This window comes from Mastomys coucha, unplaced genomic scaffold (genome assembly GCF_008632895.1).
Source record: "Mastomys coucha isolate ucsf_1 unplaced genomic scaffold, UCSF_Mcou_1 pScaffold21, whole genome shotgun sequence".
NCBI classification, from domain to species: Eukaryota; Metazoa; Chordata; class Mammalia; order Rodentia; family Muridae; genus Mastomys; species Mastomys coucha.
The window spans coordinates 130,501,152-130,518,326 of record NW_022196904.1 but is presented as its reverse complement, the minus strand read 5'-3'; the positions used below and the strand labels follow the sequence as shown (position 1 = coordinate 130,518,326).

General features: G+C 45.8%; 1 pseudogene; it reads right to left on the bottom strand.

The window, feature by feature from the left end:
- Positions 1-12,119: 12,119 nt before the first annotated feature.
- LOC116100972 lies at positions 12,120-12,832 on the bottom strand (annotated as a pseudogene).
- Positions 12,833-17,175: the final 4,343 nt, after the last annotated feature.

The following is a 17,175-nucleotide window of genomic DNA, read 5'->3' as shown; positions in this document are numbered from 1 at the left end:
AGGAGAAAAGAGCTATTTATTTATTTTTGAGATAGGATTTCTCTGTATATCTGGACTCGATATGTAGAACAGGCTAGCTTTGAACTTAGAGATCCACCTGCCTCTGTTTTCCATGTGCTGGGATCAAAGGCTTGTGCCACTATACTTAGCCTGGGAAAGAACTTTAATTGAACTGTATTGGAACTATGGAGATGGCTCAGTTGATAAAGTGCTTGATATGCAAGCATATAGACCAGAGTTGTCATCTATAGCATCCTTATAAACATCCCAGAACAAAAGAGGTAGAGATGGGCAAAGCCCTTTGTGGGCAGCACTACTCCCTAGGCAAGAGTCCTGAACTATATAAAATGGAGAAATAGAGTTAAGCACAATTGAGAAGGCATGAATATGCCTACCTATCTGTCTTAGTTTGGGTTTCCATTGCTGTGAAGAGACACCATGGCTAAGGCAACTCTTATAAAAGAAAACATTTAATTGGGCTGGCTTATGGTTTCAGAAGATCAGTCCATTATCATCATGGTGGGAAGCATGGCAGTATGCAGACCGACGTGCTGTTGGAGGAGCCAAGAGTTGTACATATTGATCTGAAGTTGTACATATTGAGCCAGGAAAGAGGCTCTTCTGCCCTAGGTGGAGCTTAAGCATAGGATGTCAAAGCCCATCCCCACAGACTCACTTCCAACAAGGATACACCTCCTTAATAGTGCACTACTTCCCATGGACCCAGCATATCCAAACCACCACAATATCTCTTTGCCTGTGGTGTGGGTGGATATGCTGGGACCAGCTGTTTGAAGCTCTTGTCTCTTGTGACCTTCCAGCTATGTTTGGACTATAATCTGGAATGGTGCCCTGAAATAAACCCCCTTTCCCCTAAATTGTTTTTGTCACATAGAAGAAACAAAATGAAACTAGGACAACTCTCCTGTTCTGATTTTTGTTTTGTTTTGTTTTTTTCGAGATAGAATTGCCACGGACCGGGATTTCTCACGGGGGTCCCTGTTCCGCGGGACAAGGGATTCTGGCCAGGTGGGCACGGGATGGGATTCGGCTTTGACAAACAGACTACACATGGGTGGTGTAAAATCTGAGTGTATTTCTTTAAATATTACATGAGGCTTTTACAATCATTGTAAAAGATAAAATGAAAAATCTGGCAGCTCAACAGTTGAAGTACCTCTGAGGCTATCTAAAACATACTGGGTCTAAAACAACAGCTATCTCCTCTGAACTGGTGCTACATCCCCCGGGCCCAAGTGCTCTGGGCCCAGGGGACTGCGAGAGATACATGAATCTGAGTCCTAGCCCATCTAAGTTCTAGTGCTAGTCCTACATGTGAGTCTAAGTCTTTCTTCCCCCAGTCCTAGTGCTAGACTGAAGTCACGTAGGCAAAACGACCCCCACACACCAAGGTCAGCAGGGTCTGGTAGCTAGGTGTGAAGCAGGAGGAAGAGGGGTGGAGCCCTCTCAGTTGAGGTATTCTTATGCCAATTCTCTGGTTCTTGCTGGAGGCAGGCAGAGAATCTTGACCTAACACTTTCAGCTAATGTCTTAGAGTGAGAGAAACCTTTCAATTACTCTCTAGTACTTAAAACATTAAACTAGGATAGCTAGAAACATTGGTGAAGGTCAGAAAGCAATGTCCGAATTTTCTCTTGCTAGCTGTAAGAAAATGATATCTTGGTGAGTTCCTAGCACACTAGTACGAGGACATATCTGGGCCACCTCTGAGTTTGGGGTGCCAGGCGACAATGCGGAGGCGGGAGACTGACTTTCCTTGAAGTTTTCACCTCAAATACCGCCATCACGCAAGTGTGCGTGGCAAAGAATTTCTTTGTGTAGCCCTGGCTGTCCTGGAACTCACTCTGTAGACCAGGCTGGCCTCGAACTCAGAAATCCGCCCGCCTCTGCCTCCCAAGTGCTGGAATTAAAGGTGTGTGCTACCACTGCCCTGCTCTTCTGTTATGATTATTTTAACTTTAGGTATGAGAAGCTCTTGTTTTATGTCCATGTCAGTATTACATCAGGTACAGATGGTAGGGATGGTGGGGAAACATGAGGCTGGGGTCATGTGGGATTCTAGCACTGTGCCATCACACCCAGTTTAAAGTATACTGGAGGTCAGACCCAGGTCTTTGTGAATGCTAAGCAAGCACTCTACCAACTGAGCTACAACCCCAGCCTTGGAAGGTAATCTTTTTTTTTTTTTAATTTATTTTATGTATATGAGTATACTGAGCTGTCTTCAGACACACCAGAAGAGGGCATCAGATCCTATTACAGATGGTTGTGAGCCACCATGTGGTTGGTGGGAATTGAACTCAGGACCTCTGGAAGAGCAGTCAGTGCTCTTAACCGCTGAGCCATCTCTCCACCTCTGGAAGGTAGTCTTTCTTTCTTTTTAAATTTAATTTTATTTTTATTTGTGTGTGTATAAGCCATGTTTTTTTGTGTGTATAAACCATGTTTTTTTGTGTATGTAGATAATCCATGGTTTTGTGTTTTGTGTGTGTGTGTGTGTCAGATCCCCCTGGAGCTGTTGTGTTGTGAGCCACCTCATATAGCGTTAGGGACCAAAGTTGGGTCTTCTGGAAGAGCAGGAAGTGCTCTTAACTGCTGAGCCGTCTCTCCAATGACTTTTGTCCTCTGACTACAAAGATTCCTGTAACTACACCTCCTTGGGATCCTGACACACTCATTTATGGCTCAGAGTAGATGCCCTTTTATTCTCTGAGGTGAGAGCTCTTTTATGTTGGTAGTAGATTGGAGATGAAGAGTAAATGTTTGTCTCCTTTACCTCAAGTCACCTGCTTACCTCTGCAGTGGTCAGCCTGTCACTCAGGAATCTCTGTCTAGCCCATCTCATCCCCTTCAAGACAGAGATAAGTCATTGCTAAACCCGCAGTATGGGGAGTGGGTCTACTTTGTATGAATGAGTATTGTTGACAGGAGCACATTCCATCAAGCATGCTGATGCCTCAGACCTCTGACACAAGGCCTTCCTTGGATCAGGCTGTGGTGTGTGTGTGTGTGTGTGTGTGTGTGTGTGTCAAAAGGCCTTCCTCTGGTCTGAGAATATATGTTGACAGGTATACAGAAAGTATTAACTATAGTTTCTTTTCCCCTTGATGACTGGGGCCCTAGACTGTTCCCTAACAGGGACCCCTACAGAGGTTAACCTGCTTCTTGCTTTGCCCGTATAAAATAAATGTGCTGAATCTCCACGTAGCTGGTATATCTCCATCAGAGCATACAGTCTACCTGATCTCAGATTTTTCCGTGTGTGCGTGTGAGTGCACATTCGTGAGCATGTGTGTATGAGGTGGTGGTGATGTTTTTTCATTACTTATTGACCATTACAACCTTGGATTCCGGGAAGAGTGGAACCTGCCAAGACAGGAACCAGTTGAAAGCAATATCCCTGAAGGCCAGGCTGCAACTTGGAGCTGAAGTGATGGAGACTTGTTCAGACCACCTTGCCATCTAGAGCTGAGAGTGATGGGCAGGACCACACACAGACCGGGGGACTGCGTCATTAGGAATGCCTCTTGCCCCAGTTTTCTCCTTCTGCTTAAACCTGAAGCTCTTTAGTGCCTGGAAGACAGACTGTGGGTCCCCATGCCCTTGGTGTGTCTTTCTTCCTAATGTGGTCACACTGAACACATGTCCCTCTCTCAGGCATTATGCTCACTTTCTTTGATCTGCATGTTGGGGTGATGGCAGAACCTAGCTTATTGGGGTTGTCCGAACAGGAGCTTTAAGCCTAAAAACTCCAGTTATGAGTGTGTTCTGAAGATCGTTGTTGTAGAATTAATATGCCTTCCCAGTGAGAAATCACTCCACATAAAGATTAATTTAAAAAAAAAAAAGAACTCTTTAATAATAGCACGTGACTGGTTTTGGCTGAGGTACAAAAGGGAGCCAGCCTGGAACAGAAAGTTTGCTTTGGTTTGTTTTCTGAGGCAGAGTTATACTGTGCCCATCCTGAACTCACTATGTAGACCAGGCTGGCCTCAAATTCACAGAGATGCACCTGCCAAGGGATCTACCTCTAAGCGCTGCACCAGCATGCCCAGCCGCTGGAACAGACAATGTTAACAACTTACATAGGCCTGAGGCTTATACAGCCCACAGAAGCTGCCTTTCTTAAGACTCCTTCAGGTTCTGGCTCCAGGTCACACTTTGAGCGAGTTAAACAGACAGGAGACTACAAGTCTGGACAATCGGCAGATGGAAGATTTACACAGCAAAGGTATGGCCAGAATTATCCTTAAATACACCTATGTTGTTCTTTTCCAGCAGTTGTTACCCGGGTCCATCTTGCCCACTTAGCAGGATTGTGATTTCCTAATAAGAGCTCTGGGGACTTAATGGCAGACCAGGACTTAATGATGGTTGTGACCCTGGACTGCCCCCTTGAGCTGCCCCTGAGAGGCAAGTTCTTAGATAAGAGTAGGGCCTAATGGCTGGTTGTAGGTCAGGGTTGTCTTTTATTGTTATGGGGATGGAGCCTAATTGGAGGTCAGTCTTGGTGAACCAACATTAGCAGAAACTCTCTCACCTAAATGTCACCTAAATGTCAGTTATGGTGCAAAACATTCTTTCCTATAGTTTCCAACAAGCCTGGTCAGTACACTACTATCTGCCAGTCATATTGGAGGCAGCTTTTTTTTTTTTTAAGCTAAATTCTGCTTTGTGTGACTTAATATTTCGTAAGCCAGTTTATTAGTAAATCCAATATAGCATCAGTTTCACTAGTCCAATGTTTCTTTTCTATCAGGTTAAAGGTGTTTCAGGGTGGAGCGTGACACTTTGCCATTCAAGGTCACCAAGTCTGTCATAAAGAGTGGTGATTTCAGTCTATTTGAGTTAGACAAAAGTGGCCTCCAGCTTCCTGAAACAACTTGCTCACCCAGTAGGTACCAGTTACCATGGTGTCCCATGTGCCAGAGGTGTGATCTGTGGCCACACTGACAGGAACTAAAGGCTGAGTGGGTGACCTCTCTCTCACACTGGATGAAAACCAGCAGCACAACAGGGTTTATTCAAGGTTTCCCATTTCAACCTGGAACTGGGGTTTTAGGACAAAAGCTGTGGTAGCCTCCATAGGCTAAGCTTGGCCGCCCGCCCATTCCAGTGCTAATTAAAGAGCAGGGAATGGTGAAACACTTCATCTATGTAGCCACACTGGGAAGAGCAGAGAGAGGCATTTGCCTGGATTAATAGGGTCACAGCCTGCCCGGGCTATGGCAACTCTAACAAGCTAGACCCAGTAACCATCAGGTTCACACTGATCCTCAACAGGTCAACTAAAGAGGCAAGGAAGTAGTAAAAAGCAGAAAAAAAGTCTCTTAACCACTGAAGGTTCTTTCTGAATGAAAATGAGTGCGGTTAAAGAGACCAAAATAGGTGCTCCGTGGGGAGGAAGGGAAAAATTTATTCCAACCGGCTAAGGCTGTTTTCCTGGAGAGCAAGGAGAAGCTCTGTGTATGTGTATGTGTATGTGTGTGTGTGTAGATTACCAGGGTTAAATGGGAATGGGGGGGTTGTGAGCAGGGACTGAGGGAGCCTAGGACATTGACAAGTTAATAGGCACCATAGTAATATGTTAATGGAAGAGCTTCGTGTTCCCATTGCCTGATAACGAGGATGACCCCCCTCCCCCTTTTAGCAAGCAGGAACTTTCTTCAAGTCTCTAAGGGGAGCATGGCTTTTATCTAAATGCCCAACCTTGGGAAAAGGAATTTCTTGGGGGACAAGACACTTTCAAGCTCCTTAAATATGTATTTTTTTCTTTCAAATATTGTAAAACTTGTATTTTAGACAATGAACTCAAATATTTTTATTGCCTCCCCACCACTTTATAAGATTTAATTAATTAATTAATTAATTAATTAATTAAATGTATATGAGTACTCTGCCACTGTCTTCAGACACGCCAGAAGAGGGCATCAGATCCCATTATAGATGGTTGTGAGCCACCATGTGGTTGGTGGGAATTGAACTCAGGACCTCTGGAAGAACAGCCAGTGCTCTTTAGCACTGAGCCATCTCTCCAGCCCACCTTGTTAAGATTTTTATGCAAATCTTTTTTTTTTTTGATCCCTCCATCCGGTAAAACCTTTGGTTACACGCAGGGCCCTCCACACCCTTCCAGGAATTTGATGGCCTGGAGCTAGAGATCCTTTTCCCCTTCCTCCTTCAGTGCGGGTGTTCAGACTCTTCAGACCAGCCAATCAAATTAGGACCAGGGGAGAAGACACAGTCACCAGCCGAGTTAGGAGGAAAACCAAATGCTTTCAGCACCCAAACAGAACAGCAAGTCTGTCTCAGGTTGACCCTTGCCACCCTAAGTAACTTCCCCCTTGTTTTTATCGCGCCCTCAGGCTGCCTTTACCGGAGTGGTAGTTTCAGTCCTGGTCTTAGGGACTTATTTTTTTAACAACCAGTTGGCTTCTGAAATCCACAGTGACTCAGGAGGAAGCATTCAGGACATTGACTTATCTCTGTGCCTTTCACCTTAAAGAGGGCTGTGCGGCATGTCAGGGACATGACTAACAAACCCTGTGACTAATGAGCCTGTGCAGAGGCCACCAGCAGTCTGAGTCAGTGTTAAGAAACCAGACCAGGCTGGCCTTGAACTCAGAGATCCACATGCCTCTGCCCCCTGAGTGCTGGAATTAAAGGTGTACACCACTCCACCCAACTCCAATAAAGACTTTCGAGTGGCTATAAACTGTCATCTCTGGTGAGTTCTCTATAATAAAAGTTTAATAGAAACCTAAGTAAGGGGGCTGGAGAGATGGCTCAGCAGTTAAGAGCACTTGTTGCAGAAGACCAGGTTTTGATTTTCAGCATCTACACGGCAGCTTACAACCATCTGTAACTCCCATTCCAGGGGATCTCATATCCTCTTCTGACTTCTAAGAGCACCAGGATGCACAAGCACAGATGCAGGCAAGACATTCATATAAACAAATAAATACATATTGAAAAAAATCCAGGTTGTATGACATGATCTCATGATCCTCTCAGCACATAATCATATATGCACAAGCTCTTATTTATTTATTTATTTATTTATTTATTTATTTATTTATTTGAGACAGGGTTTCTCTGCATAGCCCTGGCCATCCTGGAACTCGATCTCTAGATCTCTACACCAGGCTGGCCTCAAACTCACAGAGATTTACAGGCTTCTGCCTCTGAGACTGAAGGCATGCTCTACCACCACCTGGCCCTAAGGATTGCTTGGGACAAGGTAGTATTTCTTTTGTAAGCCAGAGTAGGCTGAGGTGGGCCCAGTAGAAGAGAGAAGGGTGTACTTATCCTGGCAGGATAAGAAGATACTATAAGAAGGTACAGGAACTTGAAATAGTATTGAAACAATGTGCTCCAAAGAATTAAGAATTCTGGCTGGGTTGATACCACAGACATTGGTCCCAGCTCAAGGAGCAGAAGCAGGTGGATCTCAGAGTTTCAGGCCAACCTGGTCTAGAGAATCCGGCGACAAGACACTCAGGGTTACAATAGACCTTGTTTCAAAACAACAAAACAAAAACAAATACAAAAAAGCCCAACCAACCAACCAACCAACCAACTAATCAACCAACCAACCAAACAAACAAAAAACCCAAAACCTTGAAAGAATTATGGAGGAACCCCATTTTGGGGTGTCTTAGTCAATGTTACTATTGCTGTGATGAAACACCATGACCAAAAGTAAGCTGAGGAGGAGAGGGCTTATTTGGGTTACACTTGCACAACACTGTTCATCCTGAAGGAACTCAAGCAGGGCAGGAACCTGGAGGAGGCCGCTGATGCAGAAGCCATGGAGGAGCACTGCTTACTGTCTTGTTCCTCAGGTTCTAATCAGCTTGCTTTCTTATAGAACCTAGGACAACCATCCCACAGGTGGCATAACCCACAAGCTGGGCCCATGCTAAACTTGAGAATCGCAAGGAAAAATGACCAAATCTAAGGTTGTCCACTTAAAACAAGCCCTATTTTGGATGTACCCAGGACTGGCTAGCCCGATGTCTCACCCTAAGTTGGGATTTGAGAGAGTAGCCCTTACTGGCCTCTTGAAGTCCCTTTTATGGGAGAGATCAGGGGGTTCAACAGGAGAGTTGGTGTTGTTAGAAAAACACAATGAAAGGGATGGAACAAAGGCAAGGTTTATATCCTGTGAATGGGCTGGTAAGCAGTTTACACCAGATCTAAGAAACGAGAACTTACTCTTATTTACAAATAGAAACCTTAACTTGCAAGGACTTAACCCAAGACAAACAGGAACTTATTCTTAACCACCTTAACTGCAGACAGAACCCTTAACCTGCAAGGTCTATTCTTCCTGTTTCGGTCTGGAGCCCTCCCCCATCAATCACTAATTAAGAAGCTGCTCTCTACAGGCTTGCCTACAGGCCAGTCTGATGGAGGAATTTTCTCAATCGAGGCTCCCTCCTCTCCAGTGACTATGTCCTGTGTCAAGGGATGCAGTCTAGCTACCACATGGCATAAGGGAAGCAAAGTGAACTTCTGAAGCCCTGGTGTTATGACAATTTCTCAGACCACACTTTGAACCTAAACATCAAGTCAGTCTGCTAAACCTGACATTTGCCAGAGAAAAAACCATTTCTACCATTTTGGGCTACATTTAAAGCAAGACTTTTTTCTTTTTTAAAAAGATTTACTTATTTATTATGTATACAGCAGTTTGCTTGCATGTATGCCTGCCCACAAGAAGAGGGCACCAGATCTTATTATAGATGGTTATGAGCCATCAAGTGGTTGCTGGGAAATGAACTCAGGACCCCTGGAAGAGCAGACAGTGTTCTTAACCTCTGAACCATCTCTCCAGCCTGAAAAGCAAGCTTTATTAAATATTGACCAAGAGATGGACTATGATCAGAACCCCTCCCTAGGATTTCCCAGCAGAATGGCCTCAAGACAGAGTTTTTTTTAATGAGGACAAACATATAGGCCACTCTACTTTCCCATGAGGCGTTATTATTTTCCAAGAACTACAACTCCCAGCATTCCAGGAAGTTACCTGGTCCTTGGGCAGGTGCTGTTTACAGGTTAATTTTGGGCATTACAAGTTCATGAAGGTGGAGGTGAGGGATCACTGGTCTGCTTTACTTATGATTTCTTTTTTGTTGTTTTTTTGTTTTTGTTTTTTGAGACAGGGTTTCTCTGTGTAGCCCTGGCTGTCCTGGAACTCACTCTGTAGACCAGGCTGGCCTTGAACTCAGAAATCTGCCTGCCTCTGCCTCCCAAGTGCTGGGATTAAAGGTGTGCACTACAACTGCCGGCACTTATGATTCTTAATGTAACCACAATGAAATAAATCTCCTTTCTCTGCTTTTTGAACTATTACTGTCTCTTTAATTGGTATATTTAGGCCCAGTGGCCAAGCCCAGCTTTGACCCTAAAAACTCCAGTAACGAGGAAGTAGAACAGATGGGAGAATTAAATGGTTGTTTTGAAGTTGCATTCCTTCTGAGCGTACAGAGAAATTGGAGACTTCTGGTTTCTTTTGTGCAAGACCATCTTCCTCTTCCTGCCACAGAGCTGGCCTGACTGGTGTTGCAAGTGAGGTCCCCACAGGTCCAATGTGAACTCTAGCTGAGTGGGTTCATTTGAGTATTTAACTTGATCTCTTGGGGTCCAGCATAGGAATTTGTCCTCATCACTGCCCTCTCCTAACTTCTATTTACTAGGAGGAAGAAGTGTTGCCAAAGCCCTGGGCTGTAGGAAGCAGGGGAGCTATGTTTAGGAGGAAGGTGGGAGGGAGGGAGAACCGAGGACCTATGATCACAGTTGCTGCAATTCGCCTTGTTCAGCCTGCATAGGTACTGTATCCTCCGGGGCACCTTGAATTTGAACCCTGGTTGCTAGATGAATAGCTGAGACCTTACCACGCAGGTCAACTCAGAAATCAAGTAAGGCATGAACAGCATCAGCAGATGAAAGGATTGCCCTGGTGGTGGGAAGGCATGCAGCCTCGAGAGCCCAAGATGTTGTCTACCTGTAAGAATGCACAGGGGCCCCCATCCTAAGAAGAGGAATGAGAAGGCTTGACATAGAAGATAAAGAGAAGGAAAATGAGGTCTGGGTGATGATGTAACTCAGTAGGCAAGGCTTACTTAGCATGCATGATGCCTTGGGTTTTGTTTTCAGCTCAGATCCTCAGCATCCACATAAGAAACAGGGTGAGGCATCTGTAGCTATGGCATACCTGCGACTACAGAACTGGGGATGCACAGAGGTAAATCCCAAGGTCTCACTGCCCCGGATAGCTAAAGAAACGAGCTCCAGTTTTAGTGAGAGAACTATCTCAGAAAATATGGTGGACAGGTCTGGGGATCCAGCTCAGTGGTAGAGGGCTGATCAGTATCTTAGGTTTCTAATGGCTGTGATAAAACACCATGACCCAAAACAACTTTGGGAGGAAGGGCTCATTTGGCATCCAGGTTACAATCCATGATCAGGGTAGCTAAGTTTTATTGCTGTGAAAAGACTCCGTGACCAGGACAACTCTTATAACGGAGAACACTTTAATTGGGGCTGGCTTACAGTCTCAGAGGTTTAGTCCATTATGGTCATGGTAGGAAACACAGTGGCATGCAGGCAGACATGGTGCTGGAAAAGGAGCTGAGAGTTCTACATCCGAGTTCCACAGGCAGCAGGAAGTGACAGTGACACACTGGCCAGGCTTAAGCATTGGAGACCTCAAATCCCACTCCCTAGTGATGCACTTCCTCCAACAAAGCTACACCTACTGTTAGTGCCACTCACTATGGACCTATGGGAGCCATTTTTATTCAAACCACCACACTAAGGCAGGAACTGAAGAAGAAGCAAGCCACCACAGAGGAGTGCTGCTTAATGGTGTATTCCTCATACCTCGCTCAGCCTTCTTTCTTTCTTTCAAAAAAAGATTTTTTTGTGGCTTCAAACTCAGAAATCCACCTGCCTCTGCCTCCCAAGTGCTGGGATTAAAGGCGTGCGCCACCACTGCCCTGCTCTCCTGCTTAGTCTTTTTGTCAACTTTACTTGAGTTAGATTCATTTGAGAAGAGAAAACACTGATTGTGGAAGTAGTCCACCAGATTTACCTGTGGGTAAGCCTGTGGGACATTTTCTTAATTAATGATGGATGTGGGAGGTGCCATCCCTGCATACATGGTTCTGAGTTGTATAAGAAAGCAGGCTGATAGCACTTGGAATACAAGTCTCTCTTAGTTTGAGGCCAGCCTGCTCTACACAGAGAGTTCCAGGACAGCCAAGGCTATAAAGACAGATCGTGTGTGTGTGTGTGTGTGTGTGTGTGTGTGTTAGAGACATGATTCAGTGATTAAGAACATTTGTTGCTCTTACAGAGGACCCAGGTTTGATTTCCAGTACCCACAAGATGGCTTTCAACTACTTGGAACACCCCAGTTTCAAGGAGTGCATCAGGCATAGACATGGTGCACATATATGCATGTAGGCAAAACATTCATATACAAAGTAAAATAAACACGGGGTGGTGGTGGCACATGCCTTTAATCCCAGTACTTAGAAGGCAGAGGCAGGCAGATTTCTGAGTTTGAGGCCAGCCTGGTCTACAGAGTGAGTTCCAGGACAGCCAGGGCTATACAAAGAAACCCTGTCTCGAAAAACCAAAATAACCCCCCCCAAAACAAAACAAAACAAAAACAAAACAAAAAAAGACTAAGCAGGACACTTAGCATATATAAGGGCCTAAGGGCCTAGGTTGTATCTCCACTGCTACCCTCTACCCTAATGCAGAGAGAGAAGAAATCAGTGTCGACCTCTGGTCTCTGACTCTTCTTGCACTCAGGCATGTGAGTGTGCACGTGCACACACACACACGCACACACACACACATTTCTGTTGCACTCAAAGCAAGGAGATGAGATTTCAAATGCCTTATTAGGGAAGTTACAGAAAGATTTTTGTATATTATATTATATTATTTCATTCTGAGGCAGTCGTGAGCTGTCACATGGGTGCTGGAAACGGAACCCAACTTTTCTTTTTTTTCTTTTTTTTTTTTGAATTCTGAAAAAAGCTAAAATTTATTTCTGGAGACCAAGGAAAGAAATGTACTCCATGGTGTTCTTGTGTTGGCTTGGTGGGTAAAGGCACTTATCATCAAGTCTGTTGACCAGTGTTCAATCTCGGTGACCCATATGGTAGAAGGAGAAAACCAACTCTGGCAAGTATGTCCTCTGACCTGCACACTCTCTTCTCTCTTCTCTGTGCTTTTCAGTCTGTGCGAAGTACTGTCGGAGCTCCTCTGTGATTTCCATATTGCTCAGGTCACACTCCACTTCATCGTCTGAATCCGACTCTACTTCTTCTTCCTCCTCCTCATACAGTGTTTCATTTTCTCTTGTGGATACCTGGGTTCTATTGCTGTTATGCAGAGGCTGCCCAGAGCTTTTGAGATGGTAAACACTGTAGGGAGACTCCTGCCATGCCATGTGCTGGCCTTGAGAGTTCCCAGGAGGCCCAGCCTCATAAGCAAGAGAGTTCCAGGGAAGAACTCCAGGAGGGAAGGACCATGGGGAAGTGAAATAGGAATCCCTGAACTTTCTGTAGGCATTCTGGTGGCTTTTCATCCAAAGCATTGCATGATGATAATGTTGCCAGTATCTTGCATATACTGGGTGAGAATACCAAGATGTAGTAGTCTTCCATTTTGAGGCCATTGCTGTTATCTCTGATTGCAAAAGTCCAAGTGGGAACTCGTGGGTTCGCAGCTTGCAGATCTCGGGCGGTGGGCAACAATGGACCTAGTTCTCAAGGTGGGGAGGAGGAAAGGGCGGAACCCAACTTTTCTAGAGGAGCAGCCTGTTCTCTTAACCACTGAGCCATCTCTCCGGCCCCTCAGAAAGTTCTTGCTCAGGACCTGTAGGTGGAGAGCCTAGCAGGGCTCTCTGAGTTTTGAAACTCACCTTAGTTATGTGCTCATTGTACATGAAGGGATTATGCCTCCTATATGCCTAGTCCTAACCAAGTATCCAAAGGTCCTCCTTGAACTAGACCCCAAGCTCTCTCTGCCTCCTGCTACTCACCTTTACCTCAAACCCTGAAGAAAGTCTTTAAGCAGCTGTGCCCCTGATACCATCCATAGTGAGGTCTGGACTTAAGACCTCTTGGTGTGTAATGTGTCTCTTGACAATACTTTGGGGAGAGGTGAACAACAAAAGAAGTTTGGTTTTGGTTGTTCTTTGGGGCAGGGTAGCACTATACGCCCATGCTGGCCTCACACTCATGGTAATCCTCCTGCTTGAGCATTCCAAATGCAAAAATTACAGGCATGAATCACCATGCCTGGCAAGGGACTCTTACACTTTGTATGTTCAGAGCTGTATAGCTTGGCCATCACTCCTCTCTGCTCTGTGCCCCATAGCAGCATACACACATTGTCTCTTTGAACTCAAATTCATGTCTTCTTGTTTGAGCCCAAGTTCTTTGGCTACAGCTCTTCTCCATGCTTTCTCTCAGACACTTGACAGTTTTGCTTGTCGTGTTGTATCCAATACTCCCAGGGGAACATTCATTTTTAGGGCCAGAGTAGATGCTTTTTGTTTCTCCACACGTCAAGTATTTTCTTAGCATTCACCCATGTCAAGGGTCCCTTCATGGGACTTGCACAGAGATTTAGCCACTTTGGCTAAGCATCACTGTCCCTAGGTAATGTGTGCATCTTGTGCTGGGTCACCCAGGTAGAAAGAACATCTCATCATTTCTGTCATTCCTCCAAATACCTTGAGAAGTCAACTATTTTATATCATTTTCTAAGAAAGAAGGGAAAGCCCTTTCTGAGTGGTATGGGAAGCCCTGTGTTTTGAATGGCTTGAGTAACCACAGGCAACCATGGCCTGTGGGTGGCCAGGAGGCTGGCAGACCACAAAGACATGCTTGTCCCCAGACAGAGATGGGCCTTGTTCATGGAAATATTTGCTGGTGGTGGAGCTAGGCACAGAGCAGTAGCTACAGCAGTTCCATACAGCTTATTGGCTAAGTTGCTTAGAAACCAACTCTAGGGTTGGGGATTTTAAGTTCATTCTTCCTTCTTGTCCAGGGCAAATCTACCCAACCTATGGACAGACCCTCATCAGCTGGGTTCCCACAGGTGGTGGCAACCTTTCCCTCTCTCTTGCTGACTTGCTGGGTAGGGATCATTGTGGGGTGTGTTACAATTAGGAAAGTTGCACTTGAACTGGGCTCTTTGTGTCTCTTTATTCTTGAATCTGGACCTTCCTCTTCAAGCTTGACTAAGGCCACCCAATGCTGGGGAGAGTGCTTGGTGCATGATTCTTGTTTGTTATCTCTGATTGGCAGGCCACGGATAGTGGCACCCCACAGAGCAGAGTAAAGGTCAGAGAAGGTCCCTGGGGCTGTGACACTTCCATCTCTTCACTAGGTGCCTGTGATGGGTGGTCCTCTGCTATTCTCTTTGAAAGGTTCCGAGGGTTCAGGACGTAGCTCTGTCGGCAGAATATTTCCCTCTATCCCCAGCAACACATAAAACTGGGTCATGCCTATAATCCCAGCACTTGAGAGGTGGAGGCGTTAGGAATTCAAGGCCATCCTCAGCCACATCAAAAGTATGAGGTCAGGACCTGCAATGTAAGATTGTGCCTCACATGGCTGGACTGTGGTGGCAAGCCTTTAATCCCAGCACTTGGGAGACAGAGACAGGTGGATTTCTGAGTTCGAGGCCAGCCTGGTCTACAGAGTGAGTTCCAGGACAGCCAGGGCTACACAGAGAAACCCTGTCTTGAAAAACCAAAAAAGAAAAAAGATTGTGCCTCACAGAATTAATGAGGAGAGCTGACTCAGCCATGAGGGACGGTTCCTGCTGCAGAGGACCAGGGTTGGGGTTCCAGCACCCACAGCTATCTATAACTCCGGATCCAGAGAATAAGTCTGACCTTTGTGGGTAGCAGGTACACATGTGGTGTATATGGTCTACATACAAACTGAAAAAGAATATAAAAATTTAGCAGGTACTTGCCCACGTAAGCCCGGGATTGAAAGAGTTAAATTTGAGACCAGTACTGAAAACCACAGGGGCCAGACCTGCAAGAAGCGGCTGGCCACAGGGAAAAGCTGTTAGGAGAGCCCAGACCAGGGGTGTAAATCTTAGAGATAAGGCAAGGAGGTGTCCGGCCGAAGCGCCTGAGACACGCCTGGCCAGACATTGAGTGATGGATCTTGTGCCATTTGGTTTTCTTAAGTGTTAGCTAAGGGTCAGTATGAACTTTGAATAGCACTCTCCCCTCTTGCTAGGAATTTCACTTTTTTTTTTAAGAATTCTCAACTCTGATCTGCACGAACGACATTCAAAATAGCCAATCATGTATAGCCACACCAATTCCTTTGTCTCCCCAGACCTTTTTCCTATAAAATCCCCTAACCTCTGAGATTTGTGGTCAATTCCTGGTCTCCTGTGTGAGATTGGGGGTTGAACCAGAGTTCTGAAATAAAAATGCCTCATGTTTTTTTACATCAAGATGGCTTTTCGTTTTTCTTGGGTGCATGCCTCGTAGGACTTGAGTGGGAACTCTAGCCGGAGTCTTTCAAAACATGTACAGGTAAACATTCATACACATAAAACAAAAACAGAAGAATCTAAAAAATATTTAAAAGTAAAGTTTTTTTACTTTTTTTGTTTTTGTTTTGTTTGTTTGCTTTTTAAACTATGTAACCCTGGCTGGGTTGAAACTTGCTGTGTAGACAGACTTCTAATTCACATAGATCCTCCTCCTGCCTCTGCTTCCTGATTTCTGGGATTAAATGTGTATGCTACCAGACCCAGCTCTCTCTCTCTCTCTCTCTCTCTCTCTCCCTCTCTCTCTCTTTCTCTCTCTCTTTTGGTGTTTTCAAGACAGAGTTTCTCTGTATAGCTGTGGCTGGCTGTCCTGGAACTCACTCTGTAGACCAGGCTGGCCTCAAATTCAGAAATCCGCCTGTCTCTGCCTCCCAAGTGCTAGGATTAAAGGCGTGTGCCACCACTACCCGGACAGCTCTCTACTTTTTAAAAAGGACCTCGAAGGTGGTGGAAGGCCCTTGAGGGAAGTAGGGACAACTTCCAAGAATTCAGGGGCCTGAGCCAGCTGTTTAGCTGAGGCCCGAGCACATGGGACTGAGGAGGTGGGAGCTTCTGGGGCAGGGGAGACTGCTTGGGCTTAGAGGTCTGGAGCCTCCTCAGCTACGTGGAAGCAAAAGTAAGTGTAGAAGACTGGGGAAGGGCTAGTAGGGCTAGATGAAGAAGCAGATACAGGTCCTGGAGACCCCCTAAGGGTGACGCCAGCCATCTTGGAAATAAGACTGCTGGAAAGGTTGGGTCCCCTGGGGCTTGTCTGAGCTGAGGGGCTGGAGCCTCTGAGACCTGAGGCCAGGTCTGGCTGGGTCATGGATCAGCTGAGGAGCATAGTCTCTGCACCTCAGTCTCTGCTCAGTACACGGAAGATTCAGATGATCCTTGCCAGGATTTGATTCGCTAGCAATTTGGAATGCAGGACAGTCCCCACAGCAGATGCAAGGCATCTAAGTCACCCAAAGATGCATAAAGAGCTACCAGCAGATGGCACCAAAGGCTTGTATCAAATGAGAGTCTCTGGCCGGTCAGGCAGATCCCCTTAAAGATCAGATGATACCTAGGCATCTCTCCAACTTGTCAGTGAGGTCTTTCAGGCCCTAGCTCTCTTTTTGACACCTCCCTCATCTTGTAACAGTCTTTTAAATTATGTCTTTATCCCCCTCTGATTCATGCTCCTGGGCCTGTTGACCTCTGCTCCTGCTCAGAATGGGCCCTTTGAAAGCCAGCTGGTTGGAAGGCTGTCTAGACACCCTCGCAAGTCCCTCCCAGAAATGTCCCTAGGGCCATTTTGGATGGGTGTGGAGGAGAGAGGTGTTCTCTGGCATGGCCATTGCACTACCTGTGTGGATGGGTTTCTCTCTAGCGGACAGCTCTTTGAAGGGCATGACCAGGCTTGGTATCTGCATGTGGGATCCTAGCACAGAAGGCTTAGGCAGGGTGATTCAGAGTTCATGGCCAAGCACTATTCAAGGAGATAAGGAGGAGGAAGAAGAAGAGGCAGTTTGGGGGTTGGCGTCGGAGCACTTCTACCCCAAGAAACAGATATGTAAG